This window comes from Meleagris gallopavo, chromosome 5, assembly GCF_000146605.3.
Source record: "Meleagris gallopavo isolate NT-WF06-2002-E0010 breed Aviagen turkey brand Nicholas breeding stock chromosome 5, Turkey_5.1, whole genome shotgun sequence".
Taxonomy (NCBI): domain Eukaryota; kingdom Metazoa; phylum Chordata; class Aves; order Galliformes; family Phasianidae; genus Meleagris; species Meleagris gallopavo.
The window spans coordinates 58,851,662-58,857,664 of record NC_015015.2 but is presented as its reverse complement, the minus strand read 5'-3'; the positions used below and the strand labels follow the sequence as shown (position 1 = coordinate 58,857,664).

Genomic DNA, 6,003 nt, shown 5'->3' with positions numbered 1-6,003 from the left:
CCTCCTTCTAATGAGGGCAGAGGAAAAACGCAAAATTAGACGCGGGGGGGGAAGGGTGATGGAACAGAAAATAACGTAAGCTAACTAAGAGGAAGAAAACCAAGAAAAACCAAGACAAACCCACCAAACTTAATGCAGGGTTAAGTGGTAATGAATATCTGTAATTAAGTGTATAACCAACAAAATGACATTGTCTTGCTTTTTATTATTCTTTTTTTTTTTTCAGCCAGCATCTGAGGTGATGAAAAAGCTGGTATCAATCAGACACATGCGCACCGTGAAGCCAAGAATGGCTTGGAATGATTAACAGCAATGCAAAACAGCTGAGCAACTCTTAGAGGAAACATAGTAGTAACCACCTCGGTACCTGACCTCACCACTCTGAGATTCCATCCGGGTCACCCGAGCCTTGTAAATATCCCCTGGATCAATTTTGATATCGAGTGATTTGCCATCAGTTCTTCCGTTCACAGCCGATGCCAGGATCTGCAACAGGGCGTTCTGATCACAGGCACCACAGCTCAACTGTTTTAATAATGGTGGGATTCCCAGGCACGGTTTCAAGGATTTGGTCTGCTTTGGACCCAAAGGAAGAATTGATATGAAATGTGAGATAGGCATAAGTCATCGTGAGGCGTGTTTCTCAGCATCACCTTTGGGAAACAGAGAATGGATTTGTCATAAAATTCTCAGCACAGCTGTAGCATACAAAGATATATAAGAATAATACAAGAACACTTAGCAAGGAAGCAAGGAACTTTATGACCTCTGTCTGGGAAATCCAGCACCATTTGCCTGCAAACACCTCTTTGGCAACTGTTCTAGATCCAGCTGTACATTCTGTTCCAGAGCACAACTCAAAACTACAAAGGAAACAAAGGGAATTCTACGCAGACAGAATAAAAAGAATGGTATGTTTCTTTCAGTACTGAAAATAAACAAGTAAGCAGTCAATGACAGTAGCCTTCCTAGAATACTGCTATGGGAAACACAGCGGCAGGGAAGAAAGCATCCACATTTCCCTGAACCACTGCTCCAAGGAAAAAAGAAAAGTTTATTTTAGATGTTACCTGTTTCAAGTCATAAGTCACTCTCACTCTTTAAAAGCATTAAAGAAAAAAATAAAATGCATAGAGTAATCTCCTCCAACAATACATGCATTTGGTCTAGGCAGCAAGTGGCACGGCTCTGTATCACAAAGAACAGAAGTCATAAGCACCAAGTTCCTCAGCTCCAGCTAAACCAATGAAACATGGCAGAATCCTTACGGACAGGCAGAATCCTTAAGTAGGACAGCCCATAAAAATGTCATGTCCAGTGGCAAACCCCCAACAGGTGGAACAGAACATGGTAGATGGAAGAGGAAACAGGCAGGATCCTGCTCTTTTTAATAGCCCATTCACAATGCCACAACACATTAAATAACGTTATTCCAACTGACACCATCTCCTGGAATTCACGTTCCTCTGCTAATAGTGATGATCATATTAGCTGCCTGGCTGAGCTTTATGTTATTTATCATCACTTGATCCTTACCAAGGACATTTACAGAAAGATAGAAAAACATTTCTTGTCTCTGTGGTTTGTTTAATTTTCATATAATGTCATCTGATCCCGCTGCTGCCTATCACATTTCAATGAGGTCTATGCGAGGTGCTGAAAAAGTAGAATAAAGCTGTAAAAAGACAATAAACTTTACTCGTTTTTTTGCTAGCTCCCAAGCCTCATTCAAACTATTATCTTTCGCTTGGTAACGTTCGCCCCAGCCTATAGCACATCTCCTCTCCATCTTTTTCAGAACTAGGTTTACTGATACACTCCCAGCATCCACAAATATGAACAAACATACCTTATCCAAACATTTTGTTTTACCCAAATGGCACCCAAGGTTTCTCCTCGTCTCTCTCAAGCGGGATGGTGATGTACTTCAGATTGTTAATAAAGCATGTTGAAGAGGACAGCTTGGTGGTATAAAAAAAGAATCCATTCTCCAGTGCCTGCTGAGGTAATAGAGGATTCCTGTGAGAGCACACCATCCATAAGCAGACCCTGCAGGTGTATGCCTGCTGGCTTTGGGACAGTTCCTCACCTTGCCTTCACGGTGCTCCAGTCTGCCCAGCAGCCCTCAGAACAGCAGAGCTGTGCTCTGCTCCTGTCTCTCTGAGGGCAGCACTCCACGGCGTGGCTCCATGCACAGAATCCATGACACATTCCCAGACAGGCAGATGCATTTCCAAGGGCTCTCTTGGACTCAGCTTCTACTGTTGCTAATTTCATTACTAAACAAGCCGGAACAGTCTGTGTACAGATCAATTAGTTCCTCTGCGTGGGCTCAGAAAAGCTGGAACAACCCATCCATTTCTGTTGATAGCAAATGTCATTTCCCGTGAAATGGGGAATGTGATCATTATTTGCATAGGATTCAGGATAGGAATACTGCCTGTAAGTTGTCACCAAGTCTCAATTCCCACCTTTACGCTCAATAGTCATCACTTATCCCACTGTAACAATTAGAAAAATCAACACAGTGGAATGGTGATACAGAGGTGCGGTGACAAAGGGACTGGTGTGATGGAAAAGCGTCACAAAGAAAAAAGAAAAGCGCTCACCTGTCTCTGAACACCTCGGCTCACAAGGAAAACTCCACAAGGAAGGGATCTTCAACCAGAGCTCCTTCCCCAGTGGCAGTCAGCCCTTAAATGAAGTCTGTGAGAGGTGCAGCCAGGCTCCACCTCTTCTGGTCACACAGCTGAATTGCCTTCACCCATGCTCCCATGGCTGACCAGGTCCTTACCCCAGGTGCTCAATCATGGTTGAAACTGTAGCTCAGCAGTTCCCATACACCCACAAAACATTCAGAAATGGCAGTGAGGGGGCTTTTCCCGTGTGTGCTGTTCACGTGAGGTATTCCAGCATTTCAAATGCAGCATCCGACTGTGTCAAGCCACTGGGATGGCTGTGAGGATTTTTAAGTCACTACAACTTTCAAAACAAGTCACTACAAACTGGGAAAGCACTGCATGCTTTTCCTCAGATGAAAACGCGTGTTATTTGGCTAACTTGCATTATCTGAATACAGCCTTCCTTCCTAGTGTTCAAACAGCAATGCAGTTCCAGGACATGGCTGCATGCAGTCAGGCAGCAGTCTGACTCCAGAGCCACACTCCCATTCCTGCTGGGCAGTGAATGCTCAGTGAGGCTGCAGGCACAGCTGATGACTGTACATCTGTACACCTGTCCTGCTTCACTTCAGGGAAAGAGCTGAAGCTAACGGGCAGCATTCTCAAGTGGATGTTTGGAAATAGAAGCTAGAAAGAATTGGTCACAACGTTCATAGACATAAAGCAAACAAAGAAGAGATGGAAGAGATACTGTTTTAAAAAGATCTTAAGAGAGGACGTGTGACAGTGAAGATGCAGCAGGAATGCCCCCACATTGCTGAAGCAGTTCAGTTCACAAGATGGCACGGTCTGGCATAAGTCAGTATACACTTCTTGCATTTTCAAAGAACACTGTCTTCCTCCATGGTCTTCAAATATTTCTATACACTATCAGAGTATTATGATACCCGATTCTCTTTTCTATATTCTACAGATGGAGGGTGTATTGTTAAAGCTGGATGCTTGGTCAGACTGTTGCTGCAGAGGAAGTATGCGTGTACTTGCACCTGCACCTGTGTGTGCACACATAATTATACTAATCTACTTCTCCCATTTCTTTGAATCAATGAAATTCTTATCTAATTGATGATTCTCATGAGTAACTAAAATATTTCCCAAATCTGAGTGGTGATATTTATGTGAAGGTTTAGGTTGACTTCAGAAAGCTTAATCTACATGCTTTCTGATGGACACAACTTGACATACAGTCTATGGTGTGACATGTGGGACAAACAAAGAAGATATGGAAACGCAGATGCTAAATTTGGAATAGTTCACCGGTAATGTTTGGAAAAAGGACCAGTAACTCCTAACTGTGAGCAATCAGTCTCATGATGGTTTTCGTTTTCCGGCATTGTGAAGCAAGTATTCCCATTTATATACTTTAGAACAATGTACTCCATCATTAATTCATTGTTGTCATTTTTCCCGTCCCATTCTTCACTTTCAAAGATGCAATCATCTGTTTTTTTCCTTGGGAAGGTGAAGATAAGGATGAGAAACGTATCAAATAAAGGCTCTGGAATCTACCTATACACCCAGATTCATAAAATGTTAAAAAAAAAAACACAAGTGCTCATAGAAGAGCTTTATATCTCTGACAAGCTAATTGGTTTGCTAACTGATTTTTCTTCAGGATAAGAATGGAAAAAATCGTCATAGCATTTACTGATATCAAAGTAACTGATTAAAAATATTTTCTGTATTAAAGTTGATGTTTAATTAGCTTAGCTTTTGTGAGCCTGAACTGCCTGAAAAAGAAACCCCCAAAAGGCTCAATAAAGCCTTTCATTATTATTGTTTTCTTTTCTGTGATTCCATAATGCGTATCTACAATCGTAGCGTGCTACTTCAGAAGTAACTGCGTTATGTTAAAGTGACACTTAATGGAGTGGCAGTAAAGCTGTTAGGTAGAGATATCAATATAACCATTTCAATTAGTTAAATAATTGCTTAGTTAAATTTCGCTTTTAAAAAATATCCAGTCTCATGCATATTTTACTGTAACAGAAGTAACTGGCACCCACTACAGAAGCAGCAATTTTGTGCCGAGGCTCTGGAGTAAATCCAGCAGCAGGAGTTGAAGTTGTTTTGCCTAGAGTGGAATTAGCAGGACGAGTGCAAGGATGACAAAACAACGTCATCGACAACAGTGACTTCTGTACCAAGGAGGAATTGTGGTGGGAGTGCTGCCCTGCACTGCCCTCAGGAAAAGCTGCATCAGAGCTTGGGAAGCAGAAGTCACCTGAGGTATAAGCAGTAACGTTTTCAGACACTTTATAGTGATTTCAGTAAGAACCACAGGTGCCAAATAAAATCAGGAGGAATAAAATTTATTTTTCTATTTCAGACACTCCTGAAAAACAGCACCTTGGACACTTGGAGGTTGTTCTCTGTGAATTGCAGCCCTTTTCGACATACGCGCCGTGCTGTGATGGGCTGACAAACATACCGACGCCGTGAGAGGAGGAGCCGATCCAGTTGCTCCAATGAATTCAGTAATACAATTCACTCTTCAGCACGTGCTGCCTTCTAACGGGAAGCTGTGCTCTGCAGGGCTGATAACACCGGTATCTCACAGGCTGAGGTAGAGTTTACTCACTTACTGAACTTAAAATATCCTCTGCTTTAAGCAGAGGCAGCAGCCAGGCACTGCTGCTGTTTTAATCCGTTCCCGTGACGGCCCTTACCGAGGGCAGCTCAGGACCTCCACCCTGTGGCTCTGTGTAACGAGCACCAGCAGTGCAGAATGCGCTGCCCTGCCGAGTCCAACAGGCGGCTGCGGGCTGACAGTGCGATGGACAAAACGCTGCGTGAAGGGAATTGCTTTGGTTCTCAAATCCACCCGCTCCTAACGTTACCTAAATGGATAATGGCTTGCATTCCCCATGTAAGAAAGTGCAACACTGAGCAAAACAAGAAGGAATTCAGTGGGCATTTCACACTCCATACTACGCTCAGTTAAATGGGGTTGTAGAAAGAGCTAGGGGCTTCCTTTGAGAAACTGAGCTTAGTGCTTCACTTACCAAGAAGAGATGGCATCCAAGTTTACAGTCAAACCAGCCTCTGATGATCTTTTACCATATTCTGATGCTGTGTTTGTGACTTTAAATAAACCCCATAGCCTGCTTATTTGAATAGTGGTGGTATAATAAAAATTAAATAAAAATAAAAAATAAAATAAAAATGCCATAAAAATTAAGGCATAATAATTCTATTTTCTTTTTACAGAATCTTGCAGGATGATAAATGGAAATGCTGCATTTATACTTCTATTTCAGTGACTAACAGTGCTCCTGTTTTTAATTTTTGGTCAGAAAACATTAGAACAGGCATGGACTCA

At 42.3% G+C, this 6,003-nt stretch overlaps 1 long non-coding RNA gene across 1 annotated transcript; it reads right to left on the bottom strand.

Annotated features, from left to right (window-relative positions):
* Nucleotides 1-170: 170 nt before the first annotated feature.
* Nucleotides 171-2,456, bottom strand: LOC104911303. The gene is made up of 3 exons (XR_004160031.1): nt 2,090-2,456; nt 1,850-2,000; nt 171-653 (listed from the first exon to the last, which is right to left on the bottom strand). It is a non-coding gene; the product is annotated as an uncharacterized LOC104911303 (long non-coding RNA).
* Nucleotides 2,457-6,003: the final 3,547 nt, after the last annotated feature.